The 24,151-nt window shown below is 39.6% G+C and overlaps 1 non-coding gene across 1 annotated transcript; it reads left to right on the forward strand.

The window, feature by feature from the left end:
- Positions 1 to 21,458: 21,458 nt before the first annotated feature.
- Positions 21,459 to 21,565, forward strand: LOC129501154 (U6 spliceosomal RNA). The gene has a single exon (XR_008662693.1). It is a non-coding gene; the product is annotated as a U6 spliceosomal RNA (small nuclear RNA).
- The last annotated feature ends 2,586 nt before the right edge of the window (positions 21,566 to 24,151 follow it).

Raw genomic sequence — 24,151 nt, forward strand, 5'->3', positions numbered from 1 at the left:
ATGAAAAAAAGAGAAATGAATGTAATTAGTATAGGAAAGCTTTTCTCATCCCTCATTATTCAGCATGGAATTTTAAAAAGAAAAAAAAGAAGAATTTGCGGATAGTCTTCCTTCAGACATCATCTTCTATGCTTGCACAAAAATTAATGCCAGTCAGAAACCCTGTGGATATAATGATTAGTTGAAAGCACAGCTATCAAACAGGAAGAGGTAAGAATATTTTTCCTAATATTTAGTCGTCTCCCCCACCCCCAAGCAGAAAACCTATAGGCCACATTATCTGACCAGAATGGATAAAACAGTAATAATAGTATAGCCATCAAATATCTGAATTTTATTTTATTATTTTTAAAAGACTTATTCATGAGAGACACAGAGAATGGAGACATAGGCAGAGGGGGAAGCAGGCTCCCTGTGGGAAGCCTGATGTGAGACTGGATCCCAGGATCCTGGGACCACTCCCTGAGCCAAAGGCAGATGCTCAACCACTGAGCCAACCAAGCATCCCTAAATATATGAATTTTAACTAAGTGCTCCCTATTGGTTAACATGGGTTAGGGAACTAAGTCCTTTAGTGTGTGTGTGTGTGTGTGTGTGTGTAAATATATATATATATATATATATATATATATATATATATATATATATATTTTATGATTTTATTATTCATGAGAAACACAGAGGCAGAGACATAGGCAGAGGGAGAAGCAGGCTCCATGCAGGAAGCTCGATGTGGAACTCAATCCTAGGACTCCAGCATTGCTCCCTGAGTCAAAGGCAATCACTCAACTGCTGAGCCACCCAGGCGCCCTGACTACATATTTAATTTTAAAAGGCCTTTATTTTTTCAGGTAATGACAGTGTTCTGAGATTTGTGGTGTAGGTTCCACAACTTTGCGAATATACTAAAAGCCACTGAACAATGTACTTTAAAAGAATGAAGGGCAGCCCAGGTGGCTTTGCAGTTTAGCGCTGCCTTCAGCCCAGGGCCTGATCCTGGAGACCCCGGATCGAGTCCCATGGCAGGCTCCCTGCATGGAGCCTGCTTCTCCCTCTGCCTGTGTCTCTGCCTCTCTCTCTCTCTGTGTGTGTCTCTCATTAATAATAAAATCTTTTAAAAAAATGAATGAATATATAATAGTATATGGATTTTATCTTAATTTAAAAATGTAAAAGTACTATAGATATTTTTATACCATATCTGAAAATCTCGACAAAGCATGTGATTTTTATAAAGAAACTGAATTGACATCAGAATTGACTTAATAGATTCCCCTCCAAAACGAACATTTTAAAATTAGACCAAAATTATTTTAAATGTCACACAGCTATACTAAGGAAGATACCAAACTATATATATATATATATATATATATATATATATATATATATATATAATCGATGAAATCTATGAAATGTTTTAGGAACTCTTTGAGGACACAGACTGAGAAAGCAAGTTATCTATTTCTATAAATTTATAATCCTAATGTCAAAACTTGCTAAAGAAACACAAAAGGATAATATGCCCAGAATTGGTTATGAAAATATGCAATGTTATAAATGCACAAATCAAATCTAGTAATCTATTGAGGGACGCCTGGATGGCTTAGTGGCTTAGCATCTGCCTTCCACTCAGGGCATGATCCCGGTCAGGAGATTGAGTCCTGCATCAGGCTCCTGCAGGGGGCCTGCTTCTCTCTCTGCTTCTCTCTCTGCTTTCTGTGTGTCTCTCATAAATAAATAAAATCTTTTTTAAAAAATCTAGTAATCTGGGGATCCCTGGGTGGCTAAGCGTTTGGTGCCTGCCTTTGGCCCGTCGCGTGGTCCTAGAGTCCTGGGATTGAGTCCCGCGTTGAGCTCCCTGCATGGAGCCTGCTTCTCCCTCTGCCTGTGTGTCTGCTTCTCTCTCTCTGTCTCTCATGAATAAATAAATAAAATATTTTTTTAAAAGCTAGTAATCTATTGAAAAAATAAATATGTCACAATTTGAATTTAGGAAAAAAATGTTTCTGACAAGCTCTTATCCAAACTTGCTGTTTGCTTTCTGAAACTTGAAAATCAGATTAATTTAGTTAATATAGTATCCCTTAGTATTGGAAAGTCAGGACCCAAATGGATTGGGACAGCAAGGAATTCTTGGAGTACAACATGAGGTAATTGACATGGAATTTCTAGAGTTAAAATAACTAAAGCACTATAAGGGAAAATATACTATCAAGCACCATACCTTCTAGATGTACCTGCTACAAAACCACTGCATTCATCCATTTATACCCTGTCTACTCGCTTGACAAATCTTCAAATTACACCCAATGAATACAATTACTGCCATGCATATTAGTATGAGGATGTAGTGGGAAGTGAGAAGGAGCTTATTAAACACAGGATTTCAATTTTCATTGCAATTAGAGTGTAGAAGAATATGAAAAGCCTTCACTTCCATGACAGCAAGAACAATCTTGACAAGATAAAAATCATGCTTTTATATGGGGCCGAGAGTGGTGGAGATAAGCATTGAACTGAATTTCTGATATAAATAAGCCCTCTTTTAGGTGAACAGATTGCTGTGTGACTCTCCATGGCTAAATTCAGTGCATTTTATGGGGACAGAGATGAAGGAGGACAGATGAAGAGACTGTGGAGGTAAAGAGAAATGAGAGCTACGATGATACCTAGGCCTTTCTGGATGGATTAAAATCTGGAAAAGCCCTGAATGCAAAAGATTTATTTATTTATTTTTAAAGATTTTATTTATTTATTCATGAGAGACAGAGGAAGAAGCAGACTCCCTGTGGGGAGACACTCAATCTCTGAGCCACCGAGGTGTCCCAATGCAACAGATTTAAACAATACTATCAACGAACTTTACCTAATTGATATTTATTTAATGATAATCTCTATACACTCTCTACCACAGAACATGCTTGCTTTTCAATTATATAGGAAACACTATGATAGACCACATGTTGGGTCGTAAACAAGATTCAACAACTATCAACAGACTAACCATACAGATTATGTTCTTTAATATAGAACTAAATGCAGCTCAATGATTAAAGATTAGCTAGAAAGTCCTGTTTTCTTCCAGATGCTTGATAGTCTTAGCTTTTAATTTTTAGGTATATGCTTCACCTAGAATTAGTATTTGTGTATGGGATAAAGTACAGATTAAAGTTCACTTCTTTTTTCCTCACATAGACATGCAGTTGTTCCAGAACTTTAAGGGTGCCTGGGTGGCTCAAACAGTTGAGCCAAAGGGCTCAGATAAGGATCCCAGGATCCTGGGATTGAGTCCTGCGTGGAGCTCCCTGCTCGGTGGGAAGTCAGTGTCTCCCCGCTCCCTTTACCCACCTGCCTTGTTCATGTGCTCTCTCTCAATAAACTCTTTTTAAAGATTTAATTAATTTATTTGATAGAGAGCACAAGCAGGGGGAGTGGCAGGCAGAGGAAGAGGGAGAAGCAGACTCCTCACTGAGCAGGGAGCCCTATGTGGAACTTGATTACAGGGCCCTAGGATCATGACCTTTGCTGAAGGCAGATGCTTAATAAATAATAAAATGTTAAAAAAAAAAAAGATTTTCATCTCCGCTGAGGTGCTTTGGCACTTTTATTGAAAATCAATTGACCAGGGATCCCTGGGTGGCGCAGTGGTTTGGCGCCGGCCTTTGGCCCAGGGCGCGATCCTGGAGACCCGGGATCGAGTCCCACATCGGGCTCCCGGTGCATGGAGCCTGTTTCTCCCTCTGCCTGTGTCTCTGCCTCTCTCTCTCTCTCTCTCTCTGTGACTATCATAAATAATAAATAAAAAAATAAAATAAAAAAAAGAAAATCAATTGACCATAAATAAAGCAACACTTTTTATGAGCAATGAAATGAAACAAAAATACAATTTATAATAATATCAAAGAATATAAAATACTTAGGAATAGTGTAATAAAAGGTATGAAAGACCTTTATATGGAAAACTACAAATGTTGCCAAAAGAACTGTGACAAGATCTAAATAAATGGGGATGCCATGTTTGTGGCACTCAGTTACCCTCAATGCTAATATTTTGCATAACTATAGTACAATATTAAAAAAAGATTTTACCAGTTTTTTTTTAGATTTTACCAGTTTTATAAGCACTTATTTCTGTATGTAACAGTTCTATATAATTTTATCATTTGTGCAAGTTTCATGTAGCCACCACCACCACAATATACAAAACCGTTTAATCACCACAAGGCTACCTTATGCTACCACCTTATAGCCATGCCCACCCCTCCCCACATCCTTAACCCCTAGAAATTATTAATATTTTTATCAGTTCAATAATTTTTTTAAATTTCAAGAATACTATATAAATGGAGTCATAGAACATTTAACCTATTTTGAGTGGCCTTTTCTCTTTTTTCTCAGCTTAATTGCCTTAAAATCCATCCAAGTTGTTACAAGTACCAATGGTTTTGTTCCTTTTTATTGTTGAGTAGTATTACCTGATGTGAATATACCACAATTTCTTTGTTTTTGTTTTTTATTTTTAAGAGAGATTTTATTTATTTATTTGAGAGAGAGAGAGCACAAGCTGGGGAGAAGCAGGCTCCCCACTGAGCAGGGAGCCTGATGCAGTGCTTGATTTCAGGACCCCAGGATCACAACCCGAGTAGAAGTCAGCTGCTTAACTGACTCAGCCACCCAGGCACCCCCGTTTTTTTAGTGTGCCACAATTTTTTAAAAAGCTATTCCTCCACTTAAGGATATTTGAATTATTTCCAAATTTTGGCTATAATAAAGCTAGTATGAACATTTGTGTACAGATTTGTGCGAACATAGTTTTTAATTATCTGGGATAAATGCATAAGAGTTCCATTGCTGAATTATACTGTAAGTACATTGTGAGTTTTATGCCGAATTATTTTTTAAGAGTGGATGTGCTGTATTAGTATATTATATTCACTGCAATGTGTGAGTGATCTAGTTCTCCACATCCTCACCACCATTTGCTGTTGTCACATTTTAGCCATTCTGATAGGTGTGTAGCTCTGCTAGAAATGGATTTTTAAACCAGCCATTCAGGAATTGCCTGATCATCATTAATTAGGTAATGTTAATGCACTCCTGCTATCCCCTAAAGGAAAATAACCTTGCATTGCAATAACCAATCTGATTTTTTTTTCCCACCGAGTACAATGTCCTTGTTCCTGCTCGCTTTTGACTATAAAATAGCTTGCTTTGTATGGCTCTTTGGAGCTCCTTTTAATCTCCTAATTGAATGCAACCCAGACAAATCTAAAAGTCTTATTTTAAAAAAATTTTGTCTCCATGTATTACACTGATTACAGACCTGTGATCATAAACTGCTGGTATTGGGGGCACCTGGGTGGCTCAGTCAGTTAAGTGCCTTCAGCTCAAGTCATGATCTCAGCGTCCCTTGCTCAGCAGGGAGCCTGCTTCTCCCTCTCCCTCTGCCTCTCCCCCTACTTGTGCTTTTTCTCTCTCTCTCAAAATAAATAAATAAAATCTTTTTAAAAATAACTGCTGGTATTAGAGGCAAAGTAATGCTGTCTTCAAATATGTAGGCCTAAGGTGGCATCCTTATGCAAACAAAAAGCAAAGCAAAATCAAACGAAACCAAAGGTTAGGGGATCCCTGGGTGGCTCAGCGGTTTGGCACCTACCTTGGGCCCAGGGTGTGATCCTGGAGTCCAGGGATGGAGTCCCACATTAGGCTTCATGGAGCCTGCTTCTCCCTCTGCCTGTGTCTCTGCCTCTCTCTCTGTGTCTCTCATGAATAAATAATAAAAAAATAATAAAATCTTAAAAAAAAAGAAACCAAGGGTTATAATCCATTAAAGGGAAGATAGTCTCTCTCTGTTCATGTTCTTGTACAAATACCTTTTACACTTAGCTTTCAACCTTGGCAGGGCAGCTCTGACCTCAGCCTTTACATCCCCACCAGGGTGCCTGGAGTGTGGTGGCTGGGCTCCTGCTCCCAGACAAGCACAGCCATCACCAGAGATATGAAGACTGTCAGGATAGTTGCCATGTGCACAGCCTCCTCTCTGGATGGTCCGGTCAGGATCTCCTTGCAGGCCTCAGTATGTGGCAGCTTCAGAGCAGGCTTCACAATGGACCCAGTGACTTGCCCAACCGGTGGTCAGCCTGAGCGCATGCGCAGTGCTCTGACTGGGCTGGGTGGGCATTGTCTGTATGACGTCTACTCAGATAGGCTTGAAAAGTCCCTGGATGTAGTGATTCCAAAATTCTCTAGAGGAATCCTGATTAGTGTCAGACGTTTGAACACTTAGATGTTGAAAAAAGTTATGGAAACGAACAAAATTTTTTTGAGAGATGGTGCTTCTATTATTGTGAAGTCATTTTAAGTTCTTCTTGAGGGAGGTGATGAGATAAGAAACCCTTGGCATGAAGGATGAAAGACCCAAAAATGAACTGTAGAACTCCTGGGAAACTACAGAATGAGATACTCATAAAGTGTACTTAAATGGTCCTTTTAATTCCAGTCCAGGGGGTTTTAGGCATCAATCCCAGCCTCCAGGGGGCCATAGGATTCTGCTACATTGGCCTCAAGAGACATACAGTCTTGGCTGCCCCAAGGCTTAGCACCATGGCTTAAAGTCAGGCCCAAAGTCGGTCCTGACAAAGAGCCACAACAGCCACAAATCCCCTCAAGGAAGGCTGGTGGATGCAGCAGGCAGCACATAAAAATACCTGCCAGGCGTGGGCCCTCGGTTGGCAGCATGGAACCCCTGCTGCTCCATGCTACTCCCCAGTAGAAAAAGTCAGGGGAATAGAAGCGGTCCCAAGGCATCCTCAGAACTGTTAGGAGAATATGAACTGCAACCATCTGGGGTAAATTTCTAGGACTCTCCCTCTGCTTTTTATTAAAAAAAAAAAAAAATTCCTCCTTTGAGTTAAAAGAAACCCAAGGCCTACCCATCCCAGTTTATCATATTTGAAATGGGAAAACTTTCTTTTTGAGGTTTTATTTATTTATTCATGAGAGACACAGAGAGAGAGGCACCGACACAGGTAGAGAAGCAGGCTCCATACAAGGAGCCGGACATGGGACTTGATCCCGGGTCTCCAGGATCACACCCTGGGCTGAAGGTGGCGCTAAACCGCTGAGCCACCCGGGCTGCCTGGAAATTTTTCTTAATTGACTCATAGGCAAGGTATTATAGAGATTAAGAACATGGACCCTGGAAGGGTGTGGGAATCAGGGAGATGTTGGTCAAAGGGTAAAAACTTCCACTTATAAGAGAGATAAATTCTGGGGGTCTGATGTACAGCATGGTGACTATAGTTAAAAGTTCTGTGTTATCGATTTGAAAGTTGCAAAGAGAATAGATCTTAAATGTTCATACCACACAGACACACAGACAGACAGACAAATGATAATTATGTGATGAACATATTAAATAACCTTATTGTGGTAATTGTTTCACAATATATACATGTATCTAATCCTCAAAATTTGTACTTTAAGTTTACACAATATTGCATGTCTATTCTATCTCAATAAAGTTGTGAGGATAAAAAATAGCATAGATACCAGAATCCGATCTGCCTGGGTTCAAATTCTTGCTTCACCACTTTGTAATATTAGCCTTCAATGTAAATTTTGTCAGAATTCATAACAAAACATATCCCTTTACCACTTGCTCAGCATTATTTTTTTTCTCAACATTATTTTTAATTTATCTTTTAGAGAGAGAGCACAGGCATGCAAGAGTAGGGCGGGGAGGAGCAAAGAGAGAGGGAAAGAAAATCACAAGCAAGCTCCACGCCCAGCTCAGAGCCCTAAGGTGCAAGCTTAGGCAAAAGAGAGAGAGAGAAAAAAAAAACACGTGGCAGCACTTTGATTATAGTTTTATAGGCTGTTTATCATTTCTTTTTCCATCTCTTGTCTATCGATGGATCTATTTTTACGTAATCATCACCTTGATCAAGCAATATTCAAGGAGAGTAAACAGAAAACAGCTTCATTTTTGTCTCTCATTGTTACTTTAAATATGTTCAGTGGAGCTAGATCTTCTCTGACCCTGTTGAAAATTTATTTAGAGATCATGATCATTTTTTGATAACTCCTACCTACTACAAATGGTTTCAGCTCGGTAGTATAAATGTCCAGTCTTCATGGTTGAACGAAAATTAAGACTTCTTCCTCTGTTTCCATTTGTTTGCAGTTTATGGCAAATTGTATTTTCCAAAAATGTGTGCAACTATATTTTTGGTCTCCCACGGTCTTCCAGAACCTTGACACTTCCCCATCAGGAAGTGGAGACAATTTCTCCTTTCCACCGAATCTGCTTGGGCCTTTTAAATTGTGAGTACAGTGGAAATGATGTTATGTGATTCTGAGGTTAGGCATAAAAAGTGATATAGCTTCCATCCAGATCTTTCTTGGGATTCTTGTCTTCAGAACCTTGAGCTGCTATGTAAGATGTCTAGGCTACCATGCTGTTAAGAAGCCCAAACTAGCCTGCACAGAGAGACCACCACATGGAGAAACCCTGAGATTATATGAAATAAGAGAGATATCTCACCAGCTCCCAGTGGCTCCTGGAATGCTGCACTGTTCAGCTATCATGAAAATTTTGAGCCAAAACTGTTCAGCCACATTATTCTAGAATTCCTGACCCAGAGAAGCCATGAAAGATAATAAATGATTGCTGTTGTTTGAAACCATTAAACTTGACAGACTGGATCTACAGACAATGACAGATCCTATATGACAATAGAATTCTTTTAAAGATTGTCTGTATGTATGTGTGTATGTATTTCTGTATTTATTTCAAAGAGAGAGCACACGCAAGCATGAGTGGGGGAGGGGGAGAGGGAGAAGCAGACTCTGTTGAGCCAGGAGCCCAAAGGCGAAGCTTCATTCCAGGACGCTGGAATCCTGACCTGAGCAGAAGGCAGACATTTAACCGACTGAGCCACCCAGGTGCCCCTGCCAACAGAATTCTGACCTACAAACTCTGTAGTAACCAAACTACAACTTTGGCAGCAATCAGCCCACAATATTCAAGCTTTGGACAATGACTGCCAGCTTCCTTTTTTTGGGGGGGGCTCTGCTTCCATAGAAAGACAAATTCAATCCCCAAACCAGTCATATAATATGCATTGCTTCTCTTTAGCTCACTTCCAGCTTCTCTATGCCAATAATCTCCAATCAGCATATTCCTGAAATCTTCGGCGTCCTCAGGACCCGCTGATATTGTAGATAATGCTGCTATAAACATTGGGGTGCATAAAGTTTGGGGGATAAAGTTTTCCTACTCTCCTGCCTGCCTTTGAGCTCTGCCAAATACAAGTGATGGTGACTGCAATACCAGTAATTTGTAACAACCCTTGACAGATGTTCACTCCATATTTGGTGCATGTGTGCATGTATCCACATAAGTGTGTATGTGGGTGTGTGTGTAAGTAAGCTCTACACCCAACTCACAATGCCTGAACTCACAACCCTGAGATCAAGAGTCACATACTCCCCTAACTGAGCCAGCTAGGTGCCCCTGTTCACTTCATATTTATGTGAAAGTTATGTTTTTAGCCTTTTGATAATCATGCTTCAGGCAGTCCAGGTGGCTCAGCGGTTTAGCGCCGCCTTCAGCTCAGGGCCTGATCCTGGAGACCCTGGATCGAGTCCCATGTCAGGCTCCCTGCATGGAGCCTGCTTCTCCCTCTGCCTGTGTCTCTGCCTCTCTCTCTCTCTCTCTCTCTCTCTCTCTCTCTCTCTCTCTCTCTCATGAATAAGTAAATAAAATCTTTTTTAAAAAAAATCATGCTTTAACCACACTTACACATTTGTAGTTCACAGATTTTAATCAAGTGTCTTAGTAACATTTAATTTCCTCATTAAGGAAAGGGTCCTCAGTATGTTCTCTTTATCCCTGAAGCAAAAATGAAAAACCTAAGGCCAAGAGGATGAAGACCAGTGCCCCAACACTTCCCTACTTTGTGAAGCTTCTTTGCCTTACTTTGTGAAGTACTGCCTGAGAGGGTGTCCAGGTGTACCATGCAGCCTTGGACAAAACCCCTGCTCACTTTCATCATCTCATTTTTTTTGTCCCAGGTGTCAGGGCTGAGAATGATGGGATTCTCCCTTGGCAAATACCTCAGGAGAAAAACCCTATAGCTGTCTGCAGTGTGGCCAAGACTTCAGACAGCTCAGGAAACGTCTAGTTCACCAGCAAACCTATACAGGAGAGAAGCCCTCTTCAAACGACAGGTGTGGAAAAGCCTTCAGTGTAAGGACAGCCGACTTTAACCTTCCCATGCTCCTTCCCAGAGAAAAGCCCTACCAATGTATGGAATGAACCAGAGTCTTCAGCTTAGGATCTCCTCTGAGAAGGTGCAGGAAGGACCACAGAGGGAAAAAACCTCACACCTGTGAGGAATGTGGCAAGGACTTTAGCCACAGCTCCAACCTGGCCATCCACCAGCAAGTCCACACAGGTGAGAAGCCCTTCAGGTGCCGTGATTGTGGCAAGGACTTCCACTGCAGGGCAGCTCTGCAGATCCACAGGGGAAGGAAGCCCCATGCTTGTAAGGTATGTGACCGGAGCTTCACTTCACACTCTGTGCTGACACGACACCAGCAGGACCATGCAGGAGACAAGGCCTATGTGTATGTGACACATGTGTCTGAGGTTTCAGTCAGAGAGCCAAACTCTACATGCAGCAGTGTGTCCACACTGAAGGGAGACCATTCCGGTGTGAGGCCTGTGGGAAGCAATTCAGCTGGAGCAAGGACCTGGGCATCCACCAGAGGATCCACACAGGAGAGCAGACCTACAGGTGTGGGGTGTGTGGGGCTTCAGACACCATTCAGCCCTCAAGAGACACCAGAGGGCGCACACAGGGGGTTCAGTCAGAAAATCCACCTGTAGATGCATCAGAAGGTACATTGTAGGGAGACACTTTCAGAAGCCAGCGAGAATGCCAGGGCATGAGTGCTGAGATGCATGGCATGGATCAGGCTTAACAGGATATGGCATTTATTATTGTTTATATGGAAAAGATCATAAGTATATGCAGGTTGGTAGATTTTTACAAAGTGAACACATCTGTGTCCAGCACTTGGATGGAGAAACAGAACTTTCCAGCTCTTCCTACCTCTGCATGCTCCCTTCTACTCACCACCTACAAAGGAAATCAGTATCTCGACTTCTAAAACCATATATTAGTTTTGCAAGTTCTAGAATATCATGTAAGTGGAATTATACAAAATGTAGTCTTTTATGTAGGACTTCATTCACTCAGTATTTGCAGGAATCATCTTATTTAATTTCTTTAAAGAAAAAGATTTTATTTATTTATTCATGAGAGACAAAAAGAGAGAGGGGCTTAGATGTAGGCAGAGGGAGAAGCAGACTCCATGCAGGGAGCCCAATGGGGGACTCGATCCTAGTACCGTGGGATCATGTCCTGAGCCAAAAACAGGCGCTCAACCGCTGAGCCACCAGGCATCCCAGAATTTACTTGCTTTCTGATTCAACCTCCTTAATTGTCACAGAAAGACTGTTATATACTCTCTTGAATAGGTTATTGTAGTTTGTATGTTTCTAGGAACTTGTCCATTTCATCTGAGTCATCTGATTTGTTCATAAAATTGTTCACAATAGGGACATCTGGGTGGCTCAGGGCTTGAACGTCTGCCTTTGGCTCAGGGCGTGATCCCAGGATATAGGTTGTGTTCCACATCAGGCTACCTGCAAGGAGCCTGCTTCTCCCTCTGCTTTTGTCTCTGCCAATCTCTCTCTCTGTTTCTCTCATGAATAAATAAAATCTAAAAAATAAAATAAAAAATTAAGGGTTGTTTGAAATAATTGTTCAGGGATCCCTGGCTCAGCGGTTTAGCACCTGCCTTTGGCCCAGGGCATGATCTTGGAGTCCCGGGATCGATTCCCACATCGGGCTCCCTGCATGGAGCCTGCTTCTCCCTCTGCCTGAGTCTCTGCCTCTCTTTGTGTGTGTGTGTCTTTCATGAATGAATAAATAAAATATTTAAAATAAAATAATTGTTCATAATATTCTCTCATAATTTTTAAAATTTCTGTAAGGCCAATAGTAATGTACCCACTTTTATTCCAGGTATCAGTAACTTGTATCTTTTATGTTTCTTAGTCTAGCTAAAGGTTTATCAGTTTTGTTTATCTTTTCAAGGAACTAGTTTTTTATTTTGTTGATTCTCTGTTTTTCTATTTTGTTTATATTTTCTAATATTTATCATTTCCTTCCTTTACTTACTTTATGTTTATGTGCTCTTCTTTTTCTGGTTGCTTAAGATGGAAGGTTAGGCTATTGATTTGAGATCTTTGTTTTTAATGTAGCCATTTATTGCTATAAATTTCCTCCTGAGTACTGTGTTAGCTGCAGCCTTAAAGTTTTGATGTGTTTATATTTTCATTCATCTCAAAGTATTGTCTAAATTCTGTTGTGATTTTTAAAATTGATTCATGGTTGTTTCAAACTTTAATTTTCACATAGTTGTGAATAGTTAGATTTCCTTCTTTACTGATTTCTAATATTCCATTTGGCTAGAGAAGGTACATTATATGGTTTCAATGCTTATAAATTTATTGAGTTTCTGTGTGTGGATGGCCTAATGTATGGTCTGCCCTAAACAGTGTTCCATGTACAATTTAAAATAATGTTTATTTTGACGTTAGATGAAGTGTTTTATATATGTCTGTTAGGTCTAGTTGGTTTACAAGAGTTGTTCAAATCCTTTATTTCCTTGTTGATCTATATAGTTTTGTGTCTATTAATGAATATGGGTATTGAAGTCTCCAGCTATTATTATTATTATTTTTTAAAGATTTTATTTATTTATTCATAGACACACACAGAGAGAAGCAGAGACACAGGCAGGGGGAGAAGCAGGCTCCCTGCGGGGAGCCCGATGTAGGACTCAATCCCGGGTCTCCAGGATCACACCCCAGGCTGCAGGGGGCGCCAATCCGCTGAGCCACCGGGGCTGCCCTCCAGCTATTATTATTGAATGGTCTATTTCTCCCTTCAATCCAATCAGTTTTTGCTTTATATATTATAGGGCTCTATTGTTAGCTGCATATATGTTTATGATTGTTATATCTTCTGAAGACCGACATTTTAATTAATATATAGTTCATTGTTTCCCTAACCTTTTCTCAAAGTCTACTTTTTTTTAATAAATTAATTTTTTATTGGTGTTCAATTTACTAACATACAGAATAACACCCAGTGCTCATCCCGTCATCAAAGTCTACTTTTTATTTTATTTTTTATTTTTTTTAAAGATTTTATTTATTTATTCATGAGACACACACACACACACAGAGAGAGAGAGAGAGAGAGAGAGAGGCAGAGACACAGGCAGAGAGAGAAGCAGGCTCCATGCAGGGAGCCCGATGTGGGACTCGATCCTGGGACTCCAGGACCACACACTGGGCCAAAGGCAGGCACTAAACCGCTGAGCCATCCAGGGATCCCCAAAGTCTACTTTTTAAATGCTATTATAGCCTCCTCAGATCTCTTTGAGTTACCAATTGCTTAAATGTAATTTTCTGTCATTTCACTTTGAAACTATATGTGTCTTTGGGTCTAAAGTGAGTTTTTTATAGATGACATGTAGTTAAATCATTTTTAATATCCATTCTCCCAATATCTTTTAATTGGAAAGTTTAATCCACTTACATTTAAATGATTACTGGGATGCCTGGGTAGCTCAGTCCGTTGAGTGTCTGACTCTTGACACTCTCAGGTCTTAATCTCACAGCCATGAGTTCAGCCCTGCTTTGGGCTCTGCAATGGGTGTGGAGCCTCCTTAAAAGAGAAATAGGGGCACCTGGGTGAATCAGTTGTTTAAGCATCTGCCTTTGGCTCAAGTCATAATCCTGGGATCCTGGGATCAAGCCCCACATTACACCCTGCTCAGCAGGAAGCCTGCTTCTCTGTCTCCCTCTGTCTTTCCCCCCTGCTCATGCTCTCTCTCAAATAAATAAATAAGTAATCTTAAAAAAATAAATATAAAAAAATTACTAGGGTACCTGGGTGGTGCAGTGAGTTAAGCATCTGACTCTTGGTTTCAACTCAGGTCATAATCTCAGAGTCCTTGGATTGAGCTCTACATTGCCTCTGTGCTCAGTGTAGAGTCAGTTTGAGATTCTCTCTCCCTCTTCCTCTGCCCCTCTCACTCGTGCTCTCTCTCTCTCTCTCAAATAAATAAATAAATCTTAAAAATATATAAATAAATTTAAATAATCCCTGATAAGTAGGGATTTCTTCCACTTTGTTATTTGCTTTTTATGTTTTACATATTTTGTTTTCAAATTTATTACTGCCTTTTATTTTGATTTTTTGTAGTGTACCATTGTGATTCCCTCTTTATTTCTTTTTCTGTGTATTTTTAATTTATTTTTATTTTTTTAGATTGTATTTATTTATTATTTATTTATTTATTTATTTGACAGAGAGAGAGTGTGAGAAAGCATAAGAAGGAGGAGTGGCAGAAGTAGAGGGAGAAGCAGGCTCCCCAGTGGGCAGGGACCTGGATGTTGGATTCAGTCCCAGGACCCTGAGATCATGACCTGAGCTGAAGGCAGTTAACCGACTGAGCCACCCAGGCACCTCTTAACTTTTTATTTTAATTCCAGTTAGTTAGCATACAGTGTACAGTGTTATCTTCAAGTGTAGAGTATAGTGATTCAACACTTCCATATATCACCCAGTGCTCATCACAACAAGTGCAATCCTTAATCCCCATCACCTATTTGACCCATTCTCCTACTCTCTCCCCTCTGGTAACCATTAGTTTGTCCTCTATAATTAAGAGTTTGTTTCTTGATTTCTCTCTTTCTCTCCCTCCCTCCCTTTCGTTCTTTCCTCTTTACTCATTTTTTTCTTAAATTCCACATATGAGTAAAATCATATAGTATTTGTTTTTCTTTGACCTACTTTGCTTAGCATTATACTCTGTAGCTCCATCTCCATATGTTGTTGCCTATGGCAAGATTTAATTCCTTTTTAGGAATGAATAATATTCTATTGTATATACACACCCCAACTTCTTTATCCATTCATCAATCAATGGGCATTTAGGCTGCTTCCATATCTTGGCAATAAATTATAAATAATGCTACAATACAAAAAGGGATGCATTTATCCCTTTGATTTAGTGTTTTTGTGTTCTTTGGGGAAATACCCAAGAGTGTGATTACTGTAACATAAGGTAGTTCTATTTTTGATTTTTTGAGGAACCTTCATACTGTTTTTCACAGTGGCTGAAAACAATTTGGATTCCCACCAACAGTGCACAAGGGTTCCTTCTCCACATCCTCGCCAACACCTGTTGTTTCTTGTGTTGTTGATTTTAGCTATTCTGACAGATGGGAGGCAGTATCTCATTGTGGTTTTGATTTGTATTTCCCTGATGATCAGTGATGTTGAGCATCTTTTCATATGCCTGTTGGCCATCTCTATGTCTTCCTTGGAAGAATGTCTGTTCATGTCTTCTGTCCATTTTTTAATTGGATTATTTGGTTTTTGGCTGTTGAGTTGTAGAAGTTCTTTATATCGTTTGGATATTAACCCTTTATTTGATATGTTCTTTGCAAATATCTTCTCCCATTCAGTAGGTTGCCTTTTATTTTTTTTAATATATTTATTTATTTATTCATGAGACACGCACACACACACACACAGAGGCAGAGACACAGGCAGGGGGGAAGCAGGCTTCATGCAGGGAGCCCAATGTGGGACTCAATCCAGTACTCGGGGATCACACCCTGAGCCAAAGGCAGAGGCTCAACAGATCAACGCTCAACCACTGAGCCACCCAGGCATCCCCAGTAGGTTGCCTTTTAGTTTTGTTAATTGTTTTCTTCACTGCACAGAAGTTTTTTTTTCTTTTGATGGACTCTCAATAGTTTATTTTAGCTTTTGTTTCCCTTCCCTCAGGGGATCTATCTAGAAAAAAGTTGCTACAGCTAATGTCAGAGAAATTCCTGTCTGTGCTCTTTTCTAGGGTTTTGATGGTTTCAGGTCTCACATTTAGGTCTTTAACCCACTTTGAATTTATCTATGTGAGTGGTGTAAAAAGTGGTCCAGTTTCATTCCTTTGCATGTTGCTGTCCAGTTTTCCCAGCACCATTTGTTGAAGAGACTGTCTTTTCCCCCATTTGATAGTCTTTCCTAATTTATCAAAGATTAATCACCCATATAATTGTGGGTTTATTTCTGGATTTTCTATTCTATTCCATTGATCCATGTGTCTATTTTTGTGCCAGTACCACACTGTTTGATTACTACAGCTTTGTAATATAACTTGATGTCTGGAATTGTGATGCCTCTGGCTTTTCTTTTCCAAGATGACTTTGGCTATTTGGGTTTTTTTATGGTTCCATACAAATTTTAAGATTTCTTTTTTTAGTTCTGTGAAAGTTGCTGTTGGTATTTTGTTTTGTTTTGTTTTGTTTTGTTTTTGCTGTTGGTATTTTCATAGGGATGATATTAAATGTATATTGCTTTGAGTAGTATAGATATTTTAACAATATTTGTTCTTCCAATGCACGAGGATGAAATGTCTTTCCATTTTTTTGTATCATCTTCAATTTCTTTCATCAGTGTTTTATAGTTTTTAGTGTACAGGTCTTTCATTTCATTGGTTAGGTTTATTCCTAGGTATATTATTATTTTTGGTGCAATTGTAAATGGGATTGTTTTCTTAATTTCTCTTTCTGCTGCTTCAGTATGGGTGTCTATGCAACAGATTTCTGCAAATCGATTTTGTATCATGTGATTTTACTGAACTTATCAGTTCTAGCAAATTTTTTTGGTGGAGTCTTTGGGTTTATATATATATAGTATCATGTCATCTGCAGATAGTGAATATTTTATTTCTTCCTTACTGATTTAGATGTCTTATATTTCTTTTTGTTGTCTGATTGCTGTGACGAGGACTTCTAGCACTATGTTGAAGAAAAGTGGTGAGAGTGAAAATCCTTTTTCTTGTTCCTTACCCTAGGGGAAAATCTATCAGTTTTTTCCCATTAGGATGATATTAGCTGTGAGTTTTTCAGATATGGCTTTTATTATGTTGATGTATGTTCCCTATAAGCCTACTTTGTTGAGGGATTTTATCATGGATGTTTTGCTTTGTCAAATGCATTTTCTGCATCTATTGAAATGAATATATGGTTCTTACCCTTTCTTTTATTAATGTGTTTCATTAATGTGTTAATGTTGATTGGTTTGTCAATATTGAAACACCCTTCCAGGAATAAATCCCACTAAATTGTGATGAATTATTTTTTAAAATATGTTGTTGATTTGGTTTGCTAGTATTTTGTTGAGGATTTTTGCATCGATGTTCATCAGGGATATTGACCTATAATTCTCTTTTTGTGTGTGGTTGTCTTTATCTGGTTTTGGTATCTGGGTAATGCTCCATTCATAGGATTACTTTAGAAGTTTTCCTTCTTTTTCTATTGTTTGGAATAGTTTGAGAAGAATAGGTATTAACTTTTCTTTAAATGTTTGTTAGAACTCACTTGTAAAACCAATTAGTCCTGGACTTTTCTTTGTTGGGATTTTTTTGATTACTGATTCAGTTTCTTTGCCGGTTATTGGTCAGTTCAAATTTTTTATTTCTCTGTACCTCAGTCTTGGTCAGATAAGTTTATAGGAATTTATCCATTTCTTCTACATTGTCCAATTTCTTGGCATATAATTTTAAATAATATTTGTGTGTATTTCTGTGGTGTTCGTTTTTATTTCTCCTCTATCACTTGTGATTCTATTTATTTAAGTCCATTCTCTTTTTTTCTTGATAATTCTGGCCAGAAATTTACTAATTTTGTTGGTTTTTTTTTTTCAATGGATCAGCTTCTGGTTTCACTGATATATTCTATTGTTCTTTTAGTTTCTTTCGTTTATTTTTGTTTTTAGATTTTTAAAATAGATTTTATTTATTTATTCATGAGAGACACACACCCACAAAGAGAAAGAGACATAGGCAGAGGTAGAAGCAGGCTCCATGCAGGGAGGCTGATGTGGGACTTGATCCTGGGACCTTGGAATCATGCTCTGAACTGAAGGCAGATACTCAACCACTGAACCAACGAGGAGTCCCTTTATTTTTTAGATTTTATTTATTTATTCATGAGGGACACACACACAGAGAGAAGCAGTGACATAGGCAGAGGGAGAAGCAGGCTCAGGGGAGCCTGATGCAAGAAGCTGATGTGGGACCCAATCCCAGGACCCTGGATCAATACCGGAGTCAAAGGCAGACACTCAGTCTCTGAGCCACCCAGATGTTCTTGTTCTTTTTGTTCTATATCATTTGTTTCTGCTCTGATCTTTATGATTTCCTTTTATCTGCTGATTTTAGGTTTTGTTTTTTGTTCTCTTTCTAACACCTTCAGGTATAAGGTTAGGTTGTTTGAGATTTTTCTTGCTTCTTGAGATAGACCTGTATTGGTATAAACTTCTGTCTTAGAACTGCTTTTGCTACATCCCCAAGGTTTTGGACTGTTGTATTTTCATTTTCATTTGCTTTCATGTAGTTTTAAATTTCTTCTTTGATTACCTGGTTTACTCATTTATTGTTTAGTAGCATGTTATTTAACCTGCATATATTTGTGCTCTTTCCCAATTCTTTTTGGGGCTGACTTCTAGTTTCATAGCATTGTCTTCAGAAAAGATGCATGGTATGACTTCTGTCTTTCTGAATTTGTTGAGGCTTGTTTTGTGGCCTAATATACAATCTGCACTAGAGGATGTTCTGTGTGCACTTAAAAAGAATGTGTATTCTGCTGTTTTAGATAGATGTTCTGAATGTATCTGTTAAATCCATCTGGTCGGTCCAGTGTTTCTCTGAAAGCCATTGTTTCCTTGTTGATTTTCCGTTAGAAATGACACCTTAAACTTATAATAATCTAGCTTGAATGAATACTACTTTGCCTTAGTAGTATAAAAAAACTCTCCTACTTTTTTTATTTTTAAAGATTTTATTTATTTATTCATGAGAGACAGAGAGAGAGAGAGAGACATAGGCAGAGAGAGAAGCAGGCTGCATGCAGGGAGCCCTATGTGGGACTCTATCCCAGAACTCCAGGACCACACCCTGAGCAAAAGTCAGATGCTCAACTGCTGAGCCACCCGGGCATCCCCAACTCTTTTTCCTTTATAGTTCTTCTCCCCTCTTTTTGTTGTTATTGTCACAAATAACATCTTCATACCTGTGTGCCATCAACATAGTTGATAATTATTGCTTCATAGTTGTCTTTTAATTCATATAGGAATTAAGAAAATTTATAGACCAAAAATCTATGAACACTGACTTTTATATCTACTTATATAGTTATCTTAACTGGTATTCTTCATTTCTTCATTTGGATTGAGTTATTGTCTAGTGATATTTCATTTCAGTCTGAAAGACTCTCTCCTTTTTTTTTGTTGTTGTTGTTGTTGAAAACCAGAACTCCTGAATATTATAATATGGCAATTCTGGAGATCATATTTGTCCCCTTCCCCAGGGTTTACTTTGGCTACACATTATAGTTGTTGATATCCATTTGTTTAGTGGCTTTACTGAACTAATTTTGCAAAGTCTAAATCCTTTTTCATATGTGGTCATGGAAGTCTCCGTTCTATTGGTTTGTGGGGAACTAGTGATCAATAGAAATTTTCTTTATCTGGAGTAGAAAGCAATCTCCTAGTCTTTGCAGATGGTGTGTGTGTGTGTGAGTGTGTGTGTGTTGTTACACACTTTCAATACTTAGGCATTTTGCAACTATGCCTTAACTTTCACTTCCTGGTTGGACAGAGCTGAAAGTAAATCAGAGGTGAATCTTAGGGCCTTCTCTAGTAACAACTCATAAAGGTAAAAGTAATTCATTGAAGCTTAGTTTGGTGATAAAAGTATTTCAACACCTTAAATTATTATTATTCTATTATATCCTATCATATAATGGAATATACTTTAACTCTTATAAGCAATGAGTTTGCTGTTTATTTATTGTTCTGAAGTGATATCTATCATAAATTATCATATGAGAAAAGTAAAATGATTTATAATAAAATAATGAAAACATGCAACTATATATACTTTTGTATGTTTGCAAATACATATATGAATCTTGGAGGACATTATGGAAAGATGTTCATCATCTTGTTTTAACATTGGAACTGGGTTAGAGGATGACGTGGAAGGAGAATACTGATTTTTCCCTGTACAATTAGATAGATGAAGAAAACATTTAAAATGCCTGAAGGGAGAGGGACATGTTGGTGGCTCAGGGTTTGAGCATCTGCCTTTGGCTCAGGGCATAATCCCAGGTTCCTGGGATTGAGTTCCTCATTGGGCTCCCTGTGGGGAGCCTGCTTCTTCCTCTGCCTGTCTCTGCCTCTCTCTCTGTCTCTCATGAATAAATAGATAAAATCTTTGAAAAATGCCTGAAGATAGAAGGAAAAATACAGCAAAAAAATTTTAAAAAGGTATTCAAAAGTAGCAATGTATCATAGTGACTAAGCTTGTGGACTCAGAAGCTGTCTTTGTGAGTACAAATTCATGCTTTCTATTTGCTGTGTTACATTGGGCAAAGCCTTCTAATGCCTTTTCTGATCTTATTTTCTACATTTAAAAAATATGAATAATTCTCTCTCTCTGTATATGTATGTATATATTTTTTTAAGTTTTGTTTGTTTATTTAAGTAATCTCTATACCCAACATGGGGCTTCAACTCACAACCCCAAGATCAAGAGTCCCATGTTCTTATAATTAAGCCAGCCAGGTGCTGACCCAAAATGCCACTTCTTTCTAAAATAATCTTTTTTTTTTTTTTTAATTTTTATTTATTTATGATAGTCACACAGTGAGAGAGAGAGGCAGAGACACAGGCAGAGGGAGAAGCAGGCTCCATGCACCGGGAGCCCGACATGGGATTCGATCCCGGGTCTCCAGGATCGCGCCCTGGGCCAAAGGCAGGCGCCAAACCGCTGCGCCACCCAGGGATCCCTAAAATAATCTTTAAATTGTAGGCCATCTCAATACCAGCATCAATTTTTAAAAAATTTTATTTATTTATGATAGTCACAGAGGGAGAAGCAGGCTCCATGCACCGGGAGCCCAACGTGGGATTCGATCCCGGGTCTCCAGGATCGCGCCCTGGGCCAAAGGCAGCCGCTGCACCACCCAGGGATCCCCCAGCATCAATTTTTAAAAATAGAATTGACTAGCTTATTCTAATTCTCAGTTGGAAGACAAAATGAGCCAGAAGAGCCAGAAAAGTTTTGGAAGATAATCACATAATGGTAGGACCTACCTTATCAAGAGTAAAATATTCCATAAGGCTTCTTCAGTATGGTGTTGGGACAGTAACACAAACATCAGAGATGGAAAGAATGGTTGTTTTGCAAATGGTGTGTGGACAGTTGTTATCCATCTGGTCACATCTCTTCATGCAGTGCTCCCTTTGGCAGCACATATACTAAGATTGGAATGATACAGAGAAGATTAGCATGGCCCCTGCACAAGGATGGCATGCAAATTCATCTCTACCTCACACCATACCCGCAAAATCAACTCTGAAGGAAATTTTTTAAAAAAGATTTTATTTATTTATTCATGAGAGACACACAGAGAGAGGCAGAGACACAGGCAGAGGGAGAAGCAGGCTCCATGCAGGGAGCCCGACGTGGGTGGGACTCGATCCAGGGACCCTAGGATCACACCCTGGGCTGAAGGCAAACGTTTAACCGCCAGGCGTCCAGGAAATTTAAAAACCAGAAACTATTATAGAATTAGAAGAAAATAAAGAAGTTGAGACGCCTGGGTGGCTCAGTGGTTGAACGTTTGCCTTCTGCTCAGGGTGTGATCCTAGGGTCCCGGGATGGAATCCTGCATCGGGCTCCCGGCATGGAGCCTGCTTCTCCCTCTGCCTATGTCTCTGCCTCTCTCTCTCTCTCTCTCTCTCGTGTGTGACTATCATAAAAAAATAAAAAAATAAATAAAAAAAAGGACCAGAGAGCCAGTCTGCGTGACTGCGTGATACGGTTCCCTCTGCTTGGAAGACGATCGCGGAGTGGAAGAACGGGGCTCTGAAACCTTTTGGGTGGAGCTTGGAGTCGAGGAGCCCGGGAGTTCCAGGGGACACCAGGGGAAAACAATAAACCGCAGGCGGGCCCTGGATCCCTTCGAAATAGAACATTTTAAATGTTCCAGATACCCACCAAAAGAGCAGTTTGCGGAGATTAAAGGTCGCGGTTGCCGGTAAGAGAAGCCCGGCACCCAGAACGGAGGCAAACCCTAGGGCTTTACTGACAAATTATATGAATCAAACTCAAAGCCCTCCTGCCTTCCCCACTCCAGCTCTTTCTGCTTTTCTTCCTTTTTAAAAAATATTTTATTTTTTTAAAAAGCAAAAAAAAAAATTATTTGTTTATTCATGGGAGACACAGAGAGGCAGAGACACAGGCAGAGGGTGAAGCAGGCTCCACGCAGGGAGCCCGTTGTGGGACTCGATCCCAAGTCTCCAGGATCACGCCCCAAAGGCAGGCACTAAACCGCTGAGCCGCCCAGGGATCCCCTCTTTCTGTTTTTCCAACCCGACGTGGTGGGCGCCGGTGTAGAGACTGATGCCCCAGGTTTCCGACCTCAGTCAGACTAGCAGACCTTGGTATTAAAGGTAAAAACCGGCATTTTCCAGCCCACCCGGGAAAAACACCCTTTTATTTTTCGGCAAGTGTTTTTTGCAGTACGCCCTGCGGGAAGGGTTGGCTGATGCTTTCAAATTTATTAAATGAATACATTCCTGGCTAAGAAGAGTGTATTGATACTATAGCGCCCCAACCTTTAAAAAGAATCCCATTCTTGTTAGCTGTATTATTTTTTTAAAAAGTTGAACAAAGTCCAAGGAGTTTATTTTTTTTTAAATTTATTTATGATAGTCACAGAGAGAGAGAGAGGCAAGACACGGGCAGAGGGAGAAGCAGGCTCCATGCACTGGGAGCCCAACATGGGATTCGATCCCTGGTCTCCAGGAACGCGCCCTGGGCCAAAGGCAGGTGCCAAACCGCTGCGCCACCCAGGGATCCCTGTTAGCTGTATTATTTAGTGGAATGTCTGTGATAAGGACAGCCACTTATAGTGGCTTTGGGATTTTATGTTAATAAAACCAACTTTTAGTTTTGATTGTCCTAGGCTTCATAAAATTTATTTTGAGAAATTGCTGTGAAAGGCATAGTAAGTGACTTCACAATTTTTTTTTCTTTTAAGGGAAAATAAGTTCCTGACTTTGGTACCTTACTATTAGTGATAACTCCCCAATTTCTTTTATTTATTTATTTTTTTTAGATTTTATTTATTTATTCATGAAAGACACAAAGGAGAGAGAGAGGCAGAGACACAGGCAGAGGGAGAAGCAAGCTCCATGCAGGGAGCCTGAGGCCCGACTCGATACCGGGACCCTAGGATCACACCCTGGGCTGAAGGCAGGCGCCAAACCGCTGAGCCACCCAGCGATTCCCTCCCAATTTCTTTAATATCTTTTTTTTTTCCAGACGTACATAGTTTTTGCAAAAGGAACAGCCAGTTAAGGAAGTTTAGGGATTTTTGTTTTGGTTAAAAAATATAACCCTGGGGATCCCTGGGTGGCGCAGCGGTTTGGCGCCTGACTTTGGCCCGGGGCGCGGTCCTGGAGACCCAGGATCGAATCCCACGTCGGGCTCCCGGTGCATGGAGCCTGCTTCTCCCTCTGCCTGTGCCTCTCTCTCTCTGTTTGTGACTATCATAAATAGGTAAAAATTAAAAAAAATAAATAACCCTGCTTTGACTCATTTAGTAATAGGTAACAGCACTACCTTCCCAAATCCTTTAAAATAGTACTCAATGGATCTCTCATTTTTGTAGGATTTATTTCATAGCCTTGGATGAGAGACCTCATACAGGCTTAGGTCCCTATGCCAAATGACATTTTATCTTTGGGTATGTTGCATTTTCTTCTTTGACCATGCATCAGTTTAGAAGTGTGTTTACTTTCCTGAGCTTTCATTTTCTCCCTTTTCTTCTGCCACACATGCCTAGCTCACAGAACAAATACTAACAGAAAAGAATAACTTGAGGGATTTGGAGAGATGCTTTCACTTGTCACTAAGTGGG

This window comes from Nyctereutes procyonoides, unplaced genomic scaffold (genome assembly GCF_905146905.1).
Source record: "Nyctereutes procyonoides isolate TBG_1078 unplaced genomic scaffold, NYPRO_anot_genome, whole genome shotgun sequence".
NCBI classification, from domain to species: domain Eukaryota; kingdom Metazoa; phylum Chordata; class Mammalia; order Carnivora; family Canidae; genus Nyctereutes; species Nyctereutes procyonoides.